At 36.9% G+C, this 22878-nt stretch overlaps 1 protein-coding gene across 3 annotated transcripts in view; it reads right to left on the bottom strand.

Annotated features, from left to right (window-relative positions):
* Window positions 1–22878, bottom strand: part of CADM2 (cell adhesion molecule 2) — a 673883-nt gene that overhangs the window by 276649 nt on the left and 374356 nt on the right. The gene's annotated exons all lie outside the window — the stretch shown is intronic.

Genomic DNA, 22878 nt, shown 5'->3' with positions numbered 1-22878 from the left:
ATTAATGGTGATAAGAGTCATGACGAACTGCAATTCAAAATAAACATTATTTAATGAACACAATAGCAAGACTATGACTGAACTAACACTTAAACTACAGAAAACAAGCATTGCTACCAAAAGAATAAAAGAAAACAGAAACGAATCCAAGTACTTGAAAAACTGAGGGAAGTCCATCTTCTTTACTGAACCATAAATACATGTTATTTTTACTGTAATGGGTATAATCTGAGATGTTACAGCAAGGAAGAAGTGTATAAGACATATAACATCCATCTATACTTAAGTGGTATCATTCATTAACAGGGACAATAATCAAATCGATTTTCAAAGTTCTGTGTATCTGAAATGTCAGGCTCAAAGATTTTTCAACAGAGGCAAAGACATACCAGATCATTTCCCACTTTGATGTAACCAAGAAAACAGAAGCAGCAGATGCTTAAAACCTTCTTTCACAAATGAAGCTGAAGGCGGATTTTTGGAAGGCTGAGGGGCAGAGGTGGGGGGCTTCTCTATGTGGCCCAGAATTGTATACTTCTTTATTTTGCTTCCTACTTCTCTTTTTAATATGATATCAACAATTTATCAGATAAGCTGGATTCTTTTTTCCTTTGTTGAACCCAGAATGAGGAAGAGAAAATGCTGATCACAAAGCTAACGTGTAGAAATCGAAATTCCATAAAAGACAAAGTACTGGAAAAGAAACAGAGATACCCCCTTTCATGACCTTAAGCAGTTCTATCATCACAGCTATAATTCTTCTTCCTATTTCATGTAAAGGCCTGCACCTCCCAAGGACAGTAAATATCATTACAGGAATACTTGGGGGAAATCTCTCTACTGATTCTAATGTTTGCATTGTGTAGTAGAAGCACTAAAACCTAAACTTTACAATGGTATATAGAACACATACAGCCTTTAAGTTTCCTCTATTTTAATTATTTTGCTTTTCCGTTTTTTGCTTCATTCACTCAATAGAGTCCTTAAAGCTACTAAAGAAAAAAAAAATCAGGTTGAATTCACTCATAATCACAACACTACCATAGATTTTCAAATTTATCTCCCAGTTTGTTAAACAGTACTTATAAATAATAATGCTCATAAAAACTTCACTTAAAAATTCATAGTACTGTCAAATGTTTTAGATAAATGAGGCTACTCTTAAATCTCTTAAGTGCTTGAAAGCCATCTCTTTTTGCTTGTATGTTTTCTATATTTTTAAAGCAGAAGTTTCTAAATCTAAAAAACGGAGGCTTGATTTTACAGCGAATAGAAGCCAAATTGGTTATTGTTAACACCAGCTCTTATTCCAACACCCTTTCTGAACCTTTCCTGTAGAGGCAAACTTAAAAATGCCACACTAGTAGCAGCTGAGGAAGAAAACGTGCGCTACCCTTTGGAGATTTCTGCTGGCAGCTGACTGCTTGATCTATTTCCCATTAGTGTTAAGAGTCCAACATGGAAGCAACAAAACAAAAAAATCTAAACTGTGGCTTTGCTGACATCTCATACCTTATGTTCAGTTTGGAAATTCAGGATTTTTTCCAAGGAAATTTGGTTAACAAGTTTCAGACTGATATTTAAATAAGTATCTCTGTTTTAGCTCTTGGGAAAGAGACAAAGATGCACAGAATTCATACAGCTGAAAATTCAGATATCTTCTCAATCACTTACATCAGAACTATAATATGCCTAGAGTATTTTAATTGAGAAGAGTTTACATGGTTTTCAATAATTCCTGAATGACTACATAGTAGCTCTAGTATTTAATAAAGGTATGCAACGAAATCCAAGTGGCTGACATATAAACCTCCAGAGGCAGTACTAACCTGAAGCTGGCAAGCATCTTACTCTTCTCCTTTAGTTGAATGACCTTTTACTTGACCTACAAGCATGAGTATCACTAAAGAACGTCAATGAGAAGTGCAAGTAGCCAACTCTCTACTACACAGGTTCCCTGGACAGAGGCTGGTAGGGAAGGTAATGTTAAAAACAAAATTTAGGCTTTGCCTTCTGGATATCTGCATTTGTTCTTCCTAAAAATTGACAGATTTATCCCTTTCTGCCTTATTTCACGCCTCCCCTCAGGCCTTCTCTTTTGAAGTTAGACTCTTCTAAAACTACTGCACAGAGAAACAAAATATTGACATGGCTGCCTGATTGCCGTGGAATTACTCCACAGAGGAGAATTCTGAATTAACATGCAACATCATTTTAGCTTTAACATTTTGTGGTTCAGTCACTAGACCTTGCAGTTTATTGCGTCTGTGAACTGCATTTGCTTCTGCCAGAAAATAACCTTCTATTTAAGGCACTTGAGGTTGGGAAAAAAATTATCCTCAAACAGATTTCATTAATTCAGGCAAGAGAAAGTTAATATCCCATGACACAACTGATTTGTTTGTAGGGGTGTTAAATGCATCATTTCCCTAATAAACTAAACCACTAGAGGAATGTGTAGAAGTTGGTGTTCCTTCCCTCAACTCATAAAAAAGCAGCAGTGTCTGCCAGGTGAACACTGAGGAAAAGTACTGAATGGATCACACACTGATAAGCATTTCTGAGAGAGGTAAATGGATTTATATACTTACCTCGATAATAGAAAGAAAATATTCTGTTTGAATTCTTTTGAATGGTCTCTTTTCCAGGGTCCAGAAGCATCCCAAATACACATTCACTAATTTACTACCATGTAGTAGTGCTTTTATTGTGCCTTCAAAAGAAAAAGCCTATTCTACCAGTACGTTACCTGCATTACAGTTTAAGCATCCAGAGTTAGAACTCTGAGTACCCGCATTTCCATGTTTATGGGTATAGCTTAGAAAAATTGTTTTTCAATTTGTTGATCTTTAAGTTAAGTTAAAGTTAAGTTAACTGTTAAGTTAACAGTTAAAGTTAACTGTTAAGTTCCAACTTAACATCTAATCAATACTAAAAAGAAAACAAACCCAGCCACCTGAATAACAAAGATATATGACATGATTGATTCAGCTTTTAAAAAAGTCTTCTGCAATGGTTATAATTGATAACATTTGCAGAAAAGAATACACGCTTATTTGCATACGTGCAATGAGAGACATGCCCTCTCACCTTCACGTACACTAAAAAACAGATTAGGGTCTTATTCCACAAAGCCTTCAATTTAAGAAACGTGTCCCATCCTACACGCCACAGATCAACTCACTTCTGAACTATCCTTGCTGTCTAAGAGGGGTTTGAAAGCCTGCAAAGATTTCAAAGGTTCCCAAACTCCTGCGAGAGCTGGCTCTATTAGCCTTCAGGTATGGAAGGCCAAACATATTTGTCAGAAACAAACAAAAAAAACCCCACAAACCAAAAACTCCCCAGACTATATAGTTCCACATTGGTTTCCAAACCCACTATCCTTAGTGCTTTTAATTTAAACGGCACATTGTCATGATGCAAAGATCATAGTCCTTCAGAAAGCTAGATAAATATAAGATGAAAGCTAAATATTTTTGACATGTCAAGATATATTTGACACATATCATTAAGCAAGACAATTGCCTAATAGATCACCATAAATTTTAACATTGTCACTCAGAAAAATCTCTGCATACGTTAGCAGGGGAAATATCAAGCTTTCTGTTTTCATCTGTCTTTTCTACGGAAATATGGATATAAAAACAATCAGCCCTCCCACAGCCTTCTGCAGTCTCTTTTGTTCTCTACTGAGTAAAGAAGCAAACAAGATTTTACTGAACAACAGCTGAAAAACAAGTCAACTAGCCAGTTTTCACACATTTTAAACAAGTATGTTTCACTGCAAATACTTACGAAGACCAAAATCTTGTGCCCTCACATGTTCTTACATCACCTCTCAGAGGAATATAGTATTGGTCTCAAAGAAACTGGAGACATCATTTGTACCAAAGAATTTTGTATTAGGTAAGATTAGACTTGGAAACTGTTAGGATTCAGAGACTGGAATGGACATATCACTTCACAGTCAAGAGACTTAATTTAATAATCCGTAAGATTATTAAATTCCACATGTCCAGACTCCTGGACCAAAGTGCATGACAACAATCTGCAAATTTTTAGGGAGCTGTACTGCAAGGGCTTACAAGTGCAAGAACAGAAAGCCAGATGCATAAAAGTTCAAGTAAAAAGATTAGAAACATTCCCACTCATTCTAGTTTAGCTGGTGCTTCACAGATACTTCATATGGAATTTTTGCATTACTTGTGAGACAGTCACAGTCAGCAATTTACTTCCACCATCGCCAGACACAACACTGGCAGCAGCATCAGATGTCCAACTTTAACTATGAACAAGGGAGGCTTTCCTCAAGTGCTTCCAAATGTTCTTCAGTGGGCCAGTCTCAGCCGATGCTGAGACCCCCACAGACAGTGTTGATACCATGGTCCAGATGCACAGGAATTCTGTGACTGCTCAGGGGCCGGCTTGCACCCATCACTGTGCAAGGGCAGCGGGGCACTTCAACCCTGTATCATTTTGCCCAAATGTTCAGAAGATCTTTGTGTCATACTGGTATTTCAGCCAAAACACATAAGGTAGTGTACAGCTACTTCCTCTGCTAGGATAGTTTGGTCAGGGAAGTACCAGCAACCTGGCTGCTCTGTGAATTCCTTTTGGCCATTAAAAGCACTCCAGTTACAATGGCCAAATCGTTTACTCTCTCCAAAGGCTCTCAACTTGCAGCAAGGTTCATAAAATAGTGATAACCCAGGAGAAATACAGCTGCGCTTTCCATTAGGATCTTAAGCCATACAATGATATGGCAGGAGTTACTTCACCCACCTGAAGTTCACACCCACCACCCATCAAGTTCAAACCACTTGAGAAAACTCAAGACTATCAGCACAGAGCCACCTCGTGTCTTGTGGGATGACAAGGATCACAATAAACAGCCTCTTGTGAAATAAAGATGACACAACTGGTCAACATTTTGCAGCAACAGCCTAATAGTCAGTTCAACTGCCCTGTGGTGTGGCCAGGACAACCATAGCCACAGCATTACTTCCTAATGATCCTCTCTGATGAAGACGTGTATGTTAAAGTCATATATGGAAGGGTAAGCATCATAGTACAGAGAGGAGGTGGACCAAATGAAAGGAGCACGGCATGTAGGGAAGCTAAATCCAGGCTCATGAAGAGTAAGATACAGGAGGTGTGAGTATAATGGAGTGTAATAGCCATACGAGTTGCTATTTCAGTGCTTAAACTTGGCAAACCATGGTTTTTCACCAAAATGTACAAATATCACCCTATTCAAGAGAACCAGAAATTTTACTTGTCATCCTGCAAAATACTTAACTGAACTGAGTGATTTGGGTATCTCATGGTTGCAGGGACTGGACAGACGCTTGTATCCACATGTTGAACAAGCATTTTGTTTTAAAAATATGTATTTATACATACTTTATAAACACTAGCTGTGATCTTGCATCTAATCTTACTTCAGCTGTATTTGTCCTACTTTCACCTAGATGACAATCAAAAGAATAAATTTATCAACAGTAATGCAAACCAATACATATTTTGAAAGGGGAGAATTATTTAGCTTGAGCGATAACATAGTTGCCCATGAACGGCATTTGACAGAATTGTATGATCCCCAGGGCAGCAAACCAACTTTTAATACTGCTGTTACCAAAGCCATAAATATTTTTCTGACAGTGTCAGGTTTAACATTCAGCTTTGCTATAATTTCTGCCCTAATCCATGAACAGTTTAAAGGATTTATAGTCTCTTAATATTTCATCTGCTGCAATTACATTTGTTTTAATGTGCTGTGTCTGTTTCTGCAATACAGTAGGGTTCTCATTCGCCAAAAAAAAAAAAAGAAAAAAAAACACAACAAAAAATCTAATGTATTTTAAAGTGCAAATCAAAACTGCTACATAAATGAAGTAAATATTAATTACAAGACTCAGCTGCTCAAACAGAAGAGGACAATCAAAACTTGCAGAAAATAGTTCAGCTCCACGATTATTTCAATAACCATTATTTATCTGACAGACTACCCTACTACCACCTGTATACTGTGTAAAAATAATGGCAATTAAACAGGAAGAAATGCATCAGACCAACAAGCTTAATTGAAAGTGAGGAGATGGAAAAATCTAATTAACTTTGCAAACTAGTTTTGCCTTTGTCAATTACCTTAATTGTACTAGTGGAGTACAGGTTACGATCTTCACTAAAATTTGAATCGCAAGAACATGTCTGCAATTGCTGAAAGAAAAACAATTTCTGAATGCTTCTTAATCACGGTAACAGATAGCATGAAGCAGCATCACATCTGTTGAGACACGATGCTTCTAAGGTTAAAACCTTTTAAACTTTACCTACCTACTCAGCTCGTGTAAATATTGGGATGTCATTAATAATGAGTATTTTAATGCAAGTAAGTAGGAGTTTGGTATTCCCCAAACCTTGGGTTGTTTACCTAAGAGTAATCTTATCTCACAAAGAATTCCCACTGAACCAACAGAACAGCCAGGGACAAGGTACGAGGGATTTGCTATGGCACTACTGTAGCAGTAGCTGCCTGACTGAGGGGCAGCAAGAACAGATCAGACCTTTTCACAAGCACAACTTCAGGGCCACAGCTACTGCTGGTGCTGACAATGGTTTTTTTGCTGAAGGGGGACTCAGTTTACACTGTGAAGTACATGTTGAAAACATACTAGAATCAAAAAAAGTTGGAGATTCAGGAAAGAAGCCTGGAACTGCCCATCCACATAACCTCCGCCCGTATCTCAGAGGCTGGGCTGATGTAACTTAGGGATGGGACATAAGAACTGCAGCCCGATATTGAGGAAAAGATCCTAAATCACAAAACAGTTATTTTCCTTTCAAATTCAACTCCTGACATGACCCACAGCTTTGTTTCCTGATATTATCAATGAAGGAGAAGCAGCTTCCCATCAACATCCTCCTTTAAGCCAACAAATTACCTCCTTTAAGCCAACAAATGAAAGCAACTTCTTTCACTTCTATCATTTCACAGGGGGTTGACCCTGACCAGCAGCCAAACACCCACCCTGCCTCTTGCTCACTCCCCTCTTCTGCAGGATGGGGAGAAAACAGAAGGAAGGCAAGGAGACTTGGGGATAGTTTAATAGGGAAAGCAAAAGCTGCGTGTGCAAGAAAAACAAAATTCATTGCTTCTCATCAGCAGGCAGATGTCTAGCCACCTTCCAGGCAGGCAGGGCCTCAGTGCGTGATAATGCCTGCTTGGGAAAACAAAGACCATAACCCCGAAACGCCCTTTCTTCTTCCTTCTTTCCCTGAGCTTTTATGGCTGAGCACAACATCGTATGGTATGGGATATCCCCTTGGTCATTTGGGGTCAGCTGTCCTGGCTGTGTCCCCTCCCAACTTCTTGCCCACCCCCAGCCCACCAACCTCTGCGGGGGTAGAAAAGAGATAGCTTTGCGGCTCTGCAAGCCCTGCTCAGCAGCAGGCACAACACCGGTGTCTTACCAACACCTGTACATTACCAATACCGGTTCAGCCACAAACGCAAAGCACAGCACCATACAGGCAGCTATGAAGAAAGTTAACTCTGCCCCAGCCAGATCCAGTACAAATTTAATGGAAAATGGAGTCAGGACTCCCAAAAAAGCAACCTATATATATGAGTAATCCCAAAAATCAGCTCTTGAGACTGCAACTTTTTGTGATACCAACAGCCCAAACCAAGCCACTGAGATACCTGTTAGACCTCTTAATACCTTTTAGACCTCTACTGTAGTGTGTAAATCTTCTGCCTGCAAGAAAACCTTGAGATTCATTCCAAAGCTTTTCTGAAAATCCTTTTTTTCCCCAAACAGCTGACATTAGGAAAACAAAAATTTTTGATAAAATAATTCTATCAACAAGATTGAGTGCAAGCACACAATGTAATTCAGAGTAAAAAACTGTAAAAAATTGGAAATATAAGCAAAGACATAAAAATCATAACCAAAAGAAAACACTCTAAATATCAAACGGTTTCAAAAATTAAAAAGGTCGCTATGTATTCCTCATCCTCACTGTCAAAAAAAAAATCTTTTTTTTTGACAAATGCATATTTTCATCAAATGTTGCCTGCCCCACTGCAACACTTCCAAGCTAAAAAACAAACTCCACACCCCTTAAGTGAAAACTCATTTCTCTGAAATTAAAATCAGCCTTGACACCAACACAGTTACAACAGCTCTATTGCCTGTACATAGAAAAGATGGATAGTTTTGTCCTGCTAATTCCTGCAAGAACCTCAGCTGAAAATGATTAAGTCTAATTTTTCCCCTTCTAAGCGTATGAATTCTATCAGCTTGAAATTCCAGCTATCAGGCAACTGAATTAAGTATTGGACAGGACATCAGAGCGATCAACTTAAACCTTCCTATATCTCAGAATACATCGCATAATCCCATTCATGGAGTTATTGGCCATCGTCTTTGCTTGTCAAGGATTCCCGACGTTGCTGTTCCTCTTGAGATCTGCCTCCTTCAATAGCACATTTTAGTTGAAAGTAAACAGAGCTGCTTTCAAATAAGTTGTGCTTCATTGTGTGGCATGGCTGCACTAGAGGAGACATCCTGTGATGACATGACAGTTCCTGCAAAGTGACGGTGGGACCAGTCTTCAGTCCCATGAGAGAAAGGCTTCCTAATCAGTAGGTGTAGGAAAAGGAGACAGGTGCCTAACAGCAGGTCGAATCTGCAGGAGGAAAGGAATCGGGGAAGGTAAGCGTGGTGTAGTTCTTGAGAACTCAGAAAAAAGTAAATAAAGCTTTTGATAAAAAATATACAACAGTTCATTTAATAGTCTATACAAGTTTGAAAGCCCAAGAGTAATGTTTAAGGCTACTGATGTCCCCTAGAGAAAGGAAAATTTTATGGATTAAATACTTTATCCGAAAGAGAAATAGATCAGCTGCCATACCACAACCTTGCAGCCTGAGGCAGAAATACTCAATATATTAAATTGCTATATAAACAACCCATGTCTGAGAATAAAGTGCCCTAAAAACCAAAGGAAAAAAAATATCATCCACTGAAAAGAACATCCTTTTTTTTTTCTGAAGTTTGCGGAACACACTCTGAAATGTAGACTATGTGAGGGATCCATTTGGCTTCCAGATATACAATCACAGTGATGATTCCATTTTCTTTAATTAGTGTTTCATACTTAGGATTTAAGAGCAGAACTGGGCTCCCTAAATATCAGCATTCCAGCAATACCTTATACTGTAATATTACTAGGCTTATCTCTCTAGTCTTCTGTTTAATTAAACTGTACTTTTTATTTTTAAGATGCTGGCAGAGCAGTTCCAAAAAAATTAAGTATTTCACACTCTGTTCCGAATTTGTTTCAAATCTCTTGCTTTTCTAATAAAGCTACCTCCAAAAAGCACAGCTTTTAAGGTACTTCAGTGGGATTACAGATGGCCTGCTAATTCTGCCATTAAATTAATTCAGAGAAGCTCTCCACTGCAGTTACTTCTGTAACAAATAAGACTCAAGTATAAAAGATGCATTAAAACGTGTCTTGGTCACAATGTAAATGCAGAGAGCATTACAGGCATCTAATCTCAAGGAGAAGACAGACAAGGAGGACTGAAGCAAATTGCATACTGGAAAAACGTAGGTGTTTATTTTTGCCCCCATGCAGATTTTTATCTAACATTTTGCATTTGATACCTGTAGCTAGAGGGGCATCTATTACAACATTTTATACTCGAGCTAGATTTATTTTTTCCTCAGGAACTCAAAGTTAAATAAGATGAAAGAACAAAATAAATGATACCTGTTCGACAGAAAGCAAAGGCAAATGCCCCGCAGCCAGTAGGTGGCAGAGGTGGAAACTGAACTCCAGCACTGTCAAGATTGCTCTTCCCTTTCAACCTTGCCTGTACCATTGCACCACACGCATCGATTAGGTAACTTGCTTTATTGCAGAATCACATGCATCACCTTCACATTTTAATAATTCTGTAACAACACTGAAGCACTTTGTGAAGGAAGAAGAGCACTGGTAATAAAAAGTCAGGCTGTCTGGGCCACGCGTATTCCAAACAAGTCTCACAACAGCTACTCACAACACATTTACTTCAAAGATAAAAAGGGCTGAAGGCTTTGCTTATCCAGCATCTTTTTCACTGCAGTTCAATGCTAGAGTATTGAAGCACCTAAGTACCGTAAGCAACTATTCTCTTCCCTTGCTCCCCTAATACAGAACAGTAGGCTATATGTAGAGAAGAGACATTTCCCCTCCCCCATCATTTAAACTGCATAAACTGTAATTTTAGTAAATCAAGCAAAGAGCTAATCAAGTTTTGATTTGCTAATTACTTCTCAATTTGATTAGAGCTGGCAGCTAATCATCTCTGGAAATGTAAAGTCAATCTTTCACTCACATTTGCAAATCAGGAATTTAGTGCAAAGAAACTGGGATATTGTGCATTACATCCTCAATCTTTTTTTATATTTCAATGCTTTTAACAATAATCCTAATTTTTATTATTGTGACAGCACTCTGAATAAAAACTCTGTAGCTTCCTATGTGTCCCTGAGTAAGCCATCAATAGGAGCTGTGGTATTACTAATGTTGAAGCTGAAGGGCTATGTATGCTACATTAAACAAATAAAATGCAATTTAAAAGTATAGTTCATGTAGGAAAAAAAGGTATCTGAAAAGGACCGAACAGATCAACAGAGAATTTCAACAACCAACATTTTTAGAATAAAATTATAGAAGTAGCACTGCACCACATGCAGAAAAAAAAAGAAATTCATTTACCTTAGGTAGAATAAACATGTTCAGTAGGAATCAAGAAATCAGACTACGTGGTTTCATTTTGTTCTGAAGCAACAGTGAAATGGGGAAGAGAATGGAGTTCTGCTGTGTTTTGTTTCTGTGAAGAGTTCCTGGCAAGGAGTATCTACCTATATTTTTCCTCATCTGAGTTGAGGACAAACACCCTTCTAAAAAGCACTAATTTTCTGCTGTTCTTCACTGCCTAGCTGCTGCGGTGTCTTTCTACATTACTTGAACTAAGGGACAGATGGAAAGTTAATGCCCAGAAGAATGAGTTGTTACAGATATCACAACAGCAGTTTCTGACCAATGTAAAGCTTTGATAGACAAAACTCAAATCAGGCATCCCCCTGCACACTCTCCTGGCTATCCCTTCCCTACAGAAGAAAGAAAGGGAAAGATTAGGATGGGACGATCCTTCGCACTGTTTGCAGCTCCAGTATCACTAAGCATGGGGTCCTTTCCTTCATCTAACCAAGCCTACCTAGATGGGGCCATTGCTGCTTTCTCCGTCTTCCCCAGTACGAAAGGTAAGAAAGGAAGTCACTGATGGGCAAGCATGAAGCTCCCTCCAGCCAGTGTGAGAGCCTGACATCTCCCCCATCCAGACAGTGCCCAGCCTCCTCCTAGATGCCAAGAACCATCCCCAAGTTCTTATCTGTAATATAGTCCTTTCCTCCTTACTTATATTTCTTTAAGCTTGCACTTGATGCGTGAGTACTGCAGCCAGACTGACACTATTCAAGTCATCCACTGTCCTCAAGGATGATCACTTTAGATCCCCATCTTCCCCGGCCACACATTATATTCAGTTCCTGGTGTTACCCAGACTCCCTTCAATTCCAGTATGACCCTGGCACCTAGGGAGAGCATGAGCAGGGAAGCAGCAGCAGAGAGGAATAAACAGCAGGGACCAACTGTTTGTTGGTTCAAAAAGAAACAACAGAAGAGCCATCTTAATTAAAGTGCAGCTTACGTTACAAAAAAAAAAAAAAAAAAAAAAAAAAAAAAAAAAAAGAACCAAAAAACACATTAAATGGGTCCATTTTAGAGAAAACACATTTCAAAGAAAAAACACATTCAGAGCCTGTCAAAAACATTTTACTTGGAGTTTTTCCTACAAAATACTTGGCTTTTCTTCTTGTACCATTACTTCTCACTTAATATTTTAAAACATCTTGTATTTGTATTACAGGCTTTTACAAGATAAGATTAAACCAAAATATTTATTATGATTCAAAAGAAATTTTAATTTTATTTCATTTGTAATTTATTTAATGAAGAAATTAAAATAGTGAGGCTTTGTTACAAACGTGAATGATTTTTGTAGATTCTCCATGAAATAAATTGTCTAGTCAGCTGTATCCAGCAATCAAAAATAGTTACTATTAAAATAGGGTATAAAAATTGTCTCTACTGTCTAACATCCACTGACTATAAGTTCCTCAAAGTTGCTGATTTCATTGAATTATTAGTAACTCTTTTTTCCCCCAGAAAGGGATGTCCTCTACCTATTCTACTTTCTAGTTGAATGCTGGAACATTAGAAGAGGAAGTGTTTTGACTGAGGAGAGTGAATACTAAAGACACTGTTTAATAGTGTCATCAATTCTTTGGTATGACAGATTTCAAATTTTGAATAGCATCATTGTTTTTATCTCTCATCACAAAAATGACTGATTACTCAAAACTGATATTACTGTCAAAAGTGTTACAAATTCATCATCAGTATATTAATTTTAGAAAACAACTAAAATACAGATTTAAAACTGTAGCTTCAGCAATATAGTATTTACTATATTTTAACAATAATCGAAACGTAAAAGGTAACGAACTCTCTATTCTCTTTACCATCTGCTATGAAATCATAGCAAGCACATCTCTACTTGCCTCTTCTTCAATTTCTCCCTGTAAAATAATTATGCATAAGATACAGTCCTAATTATCCTGAAATTGAATTTGGGACAAGAAACTAATAAAGGTAACTATGAAACATTCTAAACCACGGAAATGCAGACTTATTGACATTTGATATATCCCATATTATACTCTATAGCAAAACACCAGCTATCTTCCTGCTGAACAGTGCAACCACCCTTCAACCTAGTTTCAAATCCAAGTGAAATTAATTAGATGGAGAACATTTTCCCTCTGATATAATGTTCTAGGTGTTGCCCATTAAAAATAAATGTCATATTTCATTTTTGTACTCCATAATCTAGTACGTGTTTCCCATCTCCAATTCAGAACACAAATACCAGAAACTTTCAAAAACATCCACATCCTCATCCTCAAAAACACAAGATAAAAGGACTTTGGAGCCAATACCATAAATCCACAGATATCTTTATTTTTGCCGTTATCACAGGCACAGTCTAAACTTGGCTATTTGTGATTTTGGCAGTTATTTCAAAAGCTGTAAAGCACAGTTAGAAAATTACTTAGCTATTTTGATGGAAACCACATGAGAGAGCACCGTTTATTTTTGCCAGCAATGGTCTTCAAAAAATGTTATGCCTATAAACTCATTTGTTATGATTCTAATTTTGAAACAATTTTGCATTCAACCTAACTTTCAGGTCTTGACCAACTACCAATAAAACGTGCCATTTCACATTTAAGTTGTACTTAAAAGTATAACTTAAAAAAATAATGTTTCCTGAAGTAGAACTTCAGTATGAAATACATTATCCTTAGAAAGGCATGCTTACAGAGCTTTCAAGGCCTTTGAAACATACAGTTGAGATTATATCTATTTAACCAGCTATTTTTCATACATCAAGAAAATAAAACGAAAGATTATTTCTATAGGAAATTGTAACACGACCACTCCTTTCCATCAAGGAGGAAAACAACTCTGGGATTTGGTTTGGGTAGTAAGGGGCCAAAATCCCCAACTCTTTTAAACACCAATCCTTCAAAACTATTTGATCTCTGCAACTTTATTCCCTTTTTACAAAAATAAAGATGTTATGAAAACCGAAGACTTAAAACACACAAAGAAAAAAAAAAACGAAAGAAAATCTGGGGACAAACCAGCAAACCAGTAATAGGGTTTAATCTTTTTTCTTGTAGAAAGCCAGAATTTCAACAGAAAGACACAGTTTGCACTTCTTGGGGAAACTAATTTTCCTAGCAAATTCCATTTATTTGTCGAGGGAAACAGTTGTCTTTCAGTCTTTGTTTTCATCATTGCTCCAATAATTGCCTCTGCCACTTCACGTAACAAATCACTGGAATGACTCAAATCTATAATTTAATAAAAAATTCATAACTTAAATGAACTAAGGAACCAGGATGTTGACAAGCTTACTTTGTGAAGAACAAATTGAATCTAAGGCAAGATATGAACTTCAGACCCTTTATCATGAATCATCCACCAGATTTCATAGGAAAGTTAGAAGTTATGAAGCCTACTATCATTCCCTTACCTTCAAATGAATACTCCATTCATTAGCAATCAAACCATAGTGAATAAAATTTTGCTAGAGATTTAATTTTTACGGTCACAAAAATCTTGCTGGAATAGCTGTTAATCTTCCTGCACATTTTTTGATACATTTTTGATATATTTGTTGCATGGCTATTTCTGGTGGTTCAGAGAGTTCACCTGCATTTCAAAAAAGATTCAAACTCTTCAGTGAGTCCTGTACTTTTTCAGGTTACTCTCCCATTAAGCACTTGCACATCCTTTGAGGCAAAGTGACTTTTTCAATTTTGCAAATTGAAATCCTTGCTTCCCAATGAATCCTTGTCAAATCCACAGCCAGTTGACAACCAGTATAGTGTTCACAGCCTTAATCAAAGAAACAGAAGACTTCCACTTCAACATATATACTGCTAATATATAGCCAAGGGGAGTACAGAACATAAAAGAAACTGATACAAAAAATTTAATCTGAAATATTTCAGTTCGGGCATTTAGAGGAAAAGCCATGGCAAGGAGGTTACAAAAAAGCTCAGGAAGACACAAAGAATTATTTTATCCAATAGCAATCAAATTTGTAATGATCAAATTATCAGATCAGAGTAAGATTTGGGTAGAGTTAAATTAACACTCTTGCTTTTGCTAGTTTTTTTTTCTTTTTTCCACACATGACAATTCTAACAAGAAATCACAGATTTACTGTAGCAGGAAGTTAGGAAGAAAAGTTAAAATACTTGTACTTCAACTGCAGTGTTTTTTTTCCAGACTTCATCCTGTTCCTGTTTACCTATTATATAGTATGGCACAATATGATGCTGTGATACTGAAAGCAAGCTAAGGATCTCCTCCTTAAGCAGATCTTCACCTCCTTTACAAATTCATTTTTCACCACACTTGTTAACATAGTAAGTCATCCAGTTCTTACTAGCTGTATAAATTGCTTGCTCACAGTTCTGTTAATCTTTCAAGTATCTAGCAACATGCCTCATGTCAAAACAATTTGATCATATAATTAATTCCTCATATTACTGAAAACCACCACAAATATTTAAACTTGATGAAAATATCATGTCTTTATTTTCCATTGAACAAAAACACAAAGATCTGCATAATCACACTACAGTAAAGTAAGTGTCATAATTAACATGTGACAAGATATTCTGAGTTGAAACCTATTGTAATTATTGCTCTGTATACAAAATATGTAAACAGTCATTGAGAGATACATCAAGAGAATGAAAAGTTTTCCTTATTCTGTAGTTAGTGACACTGAACTAGAAGTTATAACAATTTCTGCTTCATTGATCATTATCTACAAGAATGTAAAAGTTTTAAGAGAAAACAGACAGAACACCCAAGCTCAGTATACTTGAAAACATGACAGCTAGCGCACTCTCCTAAGAATACACAGATTAAGAATTTTGAACAGCTTTAGGAAAGTGAAACCTGAAATTTTGTTCTAAATTGTGCTGTCCATTTGAGTAAACATACCTTTCAATTCTCATCAAAATTCTCCCAGCCATGACTCTCTGAAAATGTTGTATATCTTTAAGATAAAACACAAATACCTAGCAATTGTGAGCACAGACTTGTTGCAGAATTATAAAGAAGTACAATACCTATGCCTTGGTCAGTCTTAGCAAGTCCTACTCTTTCCTCTTAGGTTTCCATATACGTGGCTTAAGTTATAGAAAACTTCTAGGGAACCTAGATTATTGCAACCAGTCGCTCCAAGACAGAAAAATAAGACTTATTTGAGCAGGAAATTTTTCTTGAACTGAAGAAAGAACTGTAAGGAACATTGTTTGTCAAACATAAACATGTATACTGATCACTTTAAATATGGGATGCATTAATGAATTGTCTAGTGTCTAATCTCGGCTATATCAGTACCTGTGACCATTTTCTTTCCCAAGCACAGATACACTTTATTTCTCATTAATTCACTTTCATAATGATTACTGCTTTAAAGCAAAGCTGAGATTTGGCATCCTTTCCTTTAAGAGAGCCCTGTGTTCCATTTCCAGGTATGTCAAATGAGTTGGAAGAAGAGTTCTAACAGATTAATTCAACTACTATCTTTTGCTTCTTTACAATAGTCTAGAATTTCCTATGTACTACAATCTCTCAGTAACAGAACAATTAAAAAACTGAAAATTTAAATGCATTGCAGCTAGCTTACAGTAATCTACTTACTAAATCACTGTCATTTTGAATATGTCCAACCCCCTGCACCCCATTTTCTCTCCCCCAAGCTTATCAACACACATAAATGAAACACTGAACTCCAGCTCTGGACTATGTCATGGAAAGAATTAGGAAAATTCAGATATTTTTAAAAAAAATATATAAAAAAATATGTATTTTTGTTCTGTTATCAAAACCAAGACAAAATTCTTTTTCAGTGACTCCATTGACCAGTTCTCTGGACAGATTATCAGACTCTCCTCAACTAGCAGTATTCTCCTCAGAGCAAAACAGTAATCAGAGGTAGCTGTCCCATACCTCTCAGTACAGAAATTAGTAGCACCTAATAATATGGTTTTCTCTTCCCCATTTTGATTCAGTAAGGGTCCAAGAATAGGTTGAACTGGGATATTAGAAAGCCTGCAGACAGAAATATAATTAATAGCTATCTTTTCCACATTATCAACTAAAACTGCAAACAAAACACTCTTGAGTGTTGTAATAGCCCCTCACTTATGATCAAAATTTCTTCTCTGAAGCTGATAAAAGAAACAGAGGTAGGCAATGATCATAACAAATCCTAGCAAATGGTTCATGCTAAATTAATTGAATCTAGTTAGAACATAGATTTCAATGGCTGCCCCCACCAATACATGCTGACTATCATTTTGAACATGTCCTAACTCCCGCCCCTCCCCTTCTGTCTCCCCCAAGTCTGTCAACCCACAGAAATGAATCATAGTTGAACGAGACACACATGGTAGAAACAATACCTTGCTGGGGTTTTATGCACCAGAATTGATGGGAACAAGCTCACAATCAAGAGGAAGCAAAGCATGACATGACTAAAGGACTTCTAAACTATGAAGTGCCCTTCAGGACCACTGCCTCCCTCAGAACCCCCTTGGCTCAACCCTGCCCTCTCCCATTCCCTATCGTGCTTTTCCTTCCTCCTAGATATCACAAGGTGTTGGAGGAACAGATACTATGGGGCAGGAAGAGGAGTCTAGAAAAAAACATTGGATGCAGCAGAGATGAAAATTTTGGAATAGTAGGAAGTATTGTGGCGGCGTGCTCTCCCCTTTTCCCCGCCCCGGCTCCTGCTCAAGCCATGGCCATCAGTGGGAGTTGTTATGAGATGCACTTGAACTGTGGGAGATGGCTGGCAACATAACCAAAACACTGTCTGGAGTGGGAACCTAGGTACCTTGTTCCCATGCGAATATGACTATAGGTCAATTATCTTACTCCATAAACAGTGGACAGCCCAAGAGCCCTTTGAGCTCTCCTGCACGGCAGCAGGCTGCACGACAGGATCTCCCCTTGAGTGGGGACACTCAAGGTTCTTCTCCTCGAGGTTGAGAGATTCCTTGCCGCAACAGATTCTCGGTAAGTGACTAATAGCATGCTAAACTTTGAAATCTTAGCTAAGTGATATAAGGATTGATTGCGCATATATAATCCTTTAGACATAAACTGTTGACCAAGTCTGGGACTAGGACTGGATCCAGCCGCACCCAGACTCCTCTCTGAGAAGGAGTTTAGAAAGCAAGGGGGTCCTTTCTGAACCTCGTGACTCAACGGGAGGGTCTCCCTGACAGCTTGTCTGACCCTGGCCTCTAAGCAGCAAATAATCGAGTGTACCCTGGCATTGAATCTCGTAAAACACTGTCACATTCACTACTAACTTTGTTAAATCACTGTTTTATGTTAATAAACATTTCACTGCTTCTCTCTTACAAGTGAAGTTATTCACTCCGCCTGCGACAAGTGTAACTATTGTGGGTCAAGCACCTGCAGTGACAAGGGAAAGGTGTACGCAGGTGGTTGGTGGAAGTGATGAGTTGCCTGGATGATAAGTTAGGCTGGTACATTCTGTGGTCAGCTTTTATGGCACTTTTTGACGCCCTTTCTTCTTTGCTTGCACTGAGGAGTACACAGACCTGGAAGACTAAGGATCTTAAAATCATATTAATGTGCATACATTGCTTGAAACTATAAAGCACAGCATTGCTGGCAGTACTTTTGTGGCCAGGTAAAACTATTGCAATGACTAAATGGAGATTTTTCAGGCATGCCTAGAATCAGCCAAGAGCACAAGAAGTAATGTGGCAAAACAATAGTGGACACTTCTGGATATATCTGCAGAATGTAAAGATTAATGAGTTAATAAATATTATTTTTACATTGACTGATGCACAAAGATGATGTCTAAACAGTGACAGTATATAATTATTGGAATAACTGATTTGTATGTGTTCCCCAGAGACAGATTATTTTATTGCATATATTTTTTGCAGTTTGCAAACCATTCTTAGGCATATATTTCTTTCTATGATTCATTATAATTTGACCAAATAAGGTAAAGTGTATCCCAGCAGGAAGCTAAAAATGAATCTTTCTGATTCCAAGTTGAACTTCTCCCAGCACTCAGAAGGACTGAACTGTTCACAGAAAGGGCTTACAAATAGGTTATAAATGGACAAAAATAAAAAAAATAACTACATGAACAAAGATGCAAACTGGAATCTTGCTTTAACATTGAACATCAATAAAAATTTCTGTCACAATCTGTACTGGAAAACCCACAGAAGGTTATAGTTTCAATAGAAAGGAATTCAAGTGTCTTCATAAAATCTACCACAAATACCACAACTCAACAGTGCAGTGCTGTCAAAAAAAATCCCACATTTTTTCCCTTTACATTTGGGAACAGCAACTGAAAACAAACTCACAGGTTCAATTAATGGTTTAAAAAGGGAATCATTTTCACTGGATAATGATGCAAATACAACATTTAATAATTTAACTACAATGACACAGAAGTTCTTTCACGGACTTTCAGTGCAAACATTAATAAACCACATAGTAATCCTGTATTCTATTTCCCCTTGTCTAAAAATTACTACCAATAATTTCTTCTCAGTTTTGTTTTTTTTTCTTGATTAGGAAGCAGCGTAGGGAGCATCAGGTGAGCATCCGTCACTCAGATGCCAGAACTGGCTGTCATTCCTGGAACACAGCATGTGATGTGATCTCAGTAAAACTAGTCTTAATTATCAGGAATGTTTTGAACTACAGGTGAAATGTAGTATCTTAGTTCATCATTCAGTACACATCTCAGGAGAAAATGTTCCTCTACATGGTTCCTCTACATCAACATAGTTTCATGTATGGCACTGGTGTTCATACATTTTAGATAAAATTAACAGAAAGGGCTGTTATAGCTTTGAGGCTTTATGAGAAAATTATACGATTTTAAAATTATGCTCATCTCCAAATAATGGAGAATGGAGGCCATAATGAAAGTGCTATGAAATGGCTACGAAAAAAGCATCAGGAAAGCAATTAAAGCTGTATGCACAGCATTTACTAGAAGACAAGAAGCAGGAAAAGCTGCAAACAATGTTGATCAAAGTAAAGTTTCTCTCCCTTGTATCTGCAAGTTCCAGAGGGAGTCGTAAATGCAAAAGATTTTTTGAAGGACAGAAAAAGTATTTCTTGTAGGAATGAGGCAACCATAGATGGTTTAAGTTATTAACAAATAAAGGTTTGATAATATGTTTGACTCGCTTGTTTAGCAACAAAAAATTTATGGGAGTTATAAACCGCAAGCTGCAATTTATTTTTTTTTAAACTTCATTTGCCCTTTAGGCAGCACTTCAGCAAAAAGCAGCAAGTCCGTTGCTGAACCACAACATCCAAATAAAGGGTTTGCTACTCACGTTACTTACACCTCGTTCTTAAGCTTGAATAAATTGTTAAAATCATGACAGAGAAATGATGTACTAAGAAAACTTTAAATATGTTACCACAAGAGCCTGGTTTATTTGTGCTGAAAAATTTGTCTAGACAATTAAAAAAACTAATACTGGTTGACTCATTATAACAACAGAAGTAGTTTTTAAAGTTCTCCTATCAGTTCTCCTTATCCAACATAATTTTAAAATGTTTAAAAAAATACTGAAATGTTTATTGTACTGTATAAAGAAGTAGCATCTGTTACTTCACAAGTACGAAAAGAAAGAAATCTAGGATGGAACAATAGCTGAGAAAATAAAAGAAAATTACCCTTCATGGGTGACATATTTGATTTATTCTTCTGAGATTCATTTAATTTGATTTTAAATTATACTGTTTAGTTCAATAATTCAAGTACGCGGTATTGGAGGGGACACGTGGGAAGACCCTAGTAAGAGAGTTGCCAAAGGACAGTTAGAACTTTCAGTGAATTGCACAAGTTGAATACTGTGTTTATAATTATTTGCATTGGGCGAGCTGTTACTCTGATATCATTTAATCTTGTCTACTGTTTGTGACCTCTTCTTCCTAACAGCAGGCATGTTGCAGGCATACAATTTCTGAGAGAATGTTTTTGCAACAATCTTTTTTTTGTTGAGCTTCTGAACCTTTGTTTTTATTTCAGAACTCCAAGGTCAATATTATCAAAGCAAATATATGGAAATCGAGTCTTAAAAAAACTGCCATCAGTTCCCTCCCCTCCATTCACAGAGAAAGAAAAACAAATATATTCAGCTTTAAATTTTCCTTTCTCGTGCAACAAAACTGTATTATAAATCACACATGACAGCTGAACACCCTAAAGAATCTCTCTGGGTGCATGACAGCTGAGTTACATATTAGCCAAATATGATAGAATTAAGTGTCACTTTACATTACTTTCAATAAAACTGATGAATAGATTAAATAAAAAAAAATGCAAAACCTCTGTGAAGTTTTCATTTAAATTGACCAAAGGAAGAAATGCAATGCTGGGGATGTTGATCTACTCATTTTTCAATACTGCTGCTTCTAAATATTGCAAACTATTTAAAAGCACATAGCAAAATTTAAACAGTAATTTATTTTGCACAGGATGTATGCACATTGATTATACAAGAACAGCCTCTATATAGTTAAAAACATAAATGTTACCTCATTACAATGTCTCCCTAAGAAGCAGATCCCTATAAAGAAAGTAAAGACAAAGCCTGATGATCAACATGGATTTTGGGGTAGCATCTTGATTACTTGGGGTCAAGAAAATCTTCAGTGAACAGATGGACATTTGAAGGGTTACCTAAAGTTTATAAAAAACATGTGCTGTAACAGAAAAAAAGCAGGTGCCAGAATAAAGGAAGTTTTCAGGAACCTTTACTGAAATGTAAGCTAAAAACCTACATTTGGAGATTTGGAGTTAAAAGTACTTAGATGGATTTAGCACTATATATTTTATAGAAGAAATATCATAAAATCTTTTGCTAAAATACAAAGCAGCATGCAGAACATTCTAATTACCCTATAGTGAAAGGAAAAGGCATTATTCTGCTTTATTTTATACTATTTTTTGTTGTTGCATATTTCCTACCCTTGCAACAATTATAGAGCAACCCTTAAGAGTTATCAGGCCCTCACAAAATATTTGGAAACTTTTATTAGTATTTATCTAGGGATAACAAAAATAACATGTAAAATACTAGTAGAATCAGGAAAGGTCTGAAAGCCATATGCTTCTCAAGTTCTTCATATGTTTTTGTGTCCTAGAAACACTTAAGCTGGTGCTAACACAAAATGTTTTAGTGGGAAAATTGTATAACAGTAACAAAAAAACTACTAAGTGGGAAATACCCGATTCTTACAAGAAATAAGCTACTGGACTTCATTAACAACTGCTTTCATTGCAATTCCTATCTTCTAAAAAGTCGTTGGGAATATAACATTAGAGGGGGAGAAGCGGTCTTTCCAGAACAGAGAATCTAACTGCTGTAGGTCGAAGCCGACATGCAAAACTTTGCTTGGAGCTCAGCTGCTGCCTACAGTCAGTGCAGAATACAAGGCTGGTATGGTCCAGCCATGAAATGTCATACAATTGTTACCCGATTCAAGCATTTCCTATGCTGTAATGAGAAAGGTTGGACACCATATGTTGCTACATACTGCTTTTTAAAAGCTTGAGAGAGTATTCTGCCCTCTTAAACGTAAAAGAAGCCAAAGGTGAAATACTGTTTTCAGATTCTTGGAAAGAAAGCAGTAAGCACTTGGTGACCTTGTCCATTGCTTCAGGGGTTACACACATCAGCCTAACAGCTGATGTTAGGCCATTACCGCCACTATCATCAAAAGCATTAACGTGCTCATCTCATTTTATCCATCAATGGATAAAAGCTGTTTGTTTTCCCAGAAGAATTTTCATACTGAACCAAGAGTTTTTAGATTTGTGCAGAGGTACTCCAAAATCTTAAAACACCTCTAAAATACCTCTCCAAACACATCCATTCAAGTGACAGAGGTTTCAGTAAGACATGACATGGTTGCATATAAATAAATGCCTTCCCAAGTTAAGAATCTGTACTCCTTAATGTGGTATCTCCAATGATACAAATGGAAATGCAAACATCAGTGACAGTCTGTAGTAGGTGAGTGCTAGAAAAATAGTCACAAGATGGGAAGATCTAACAGAGACCCATA

This window comes from Chroicocephalus ridibundus, chromosome 1 (assembly GCF_963924245.1).
Source record: "Chroicocephalus ridibundus chromosome 1, bChrRid1.1, whole genome shotgun sequence".
In the NCBI taxonomy this organism is placed as follows: domain Eukaryota; kingdom Metazoa; phylum Chordata; class Aves; order Charadriiformes; family Laridae; genus Chroicocephalus; species Chroicocephalus ridibundus.
Note: the sequence above shows the minus strand (reverse complement) of the source record. Positions and strands in the feature narration are given on the sequence as shown.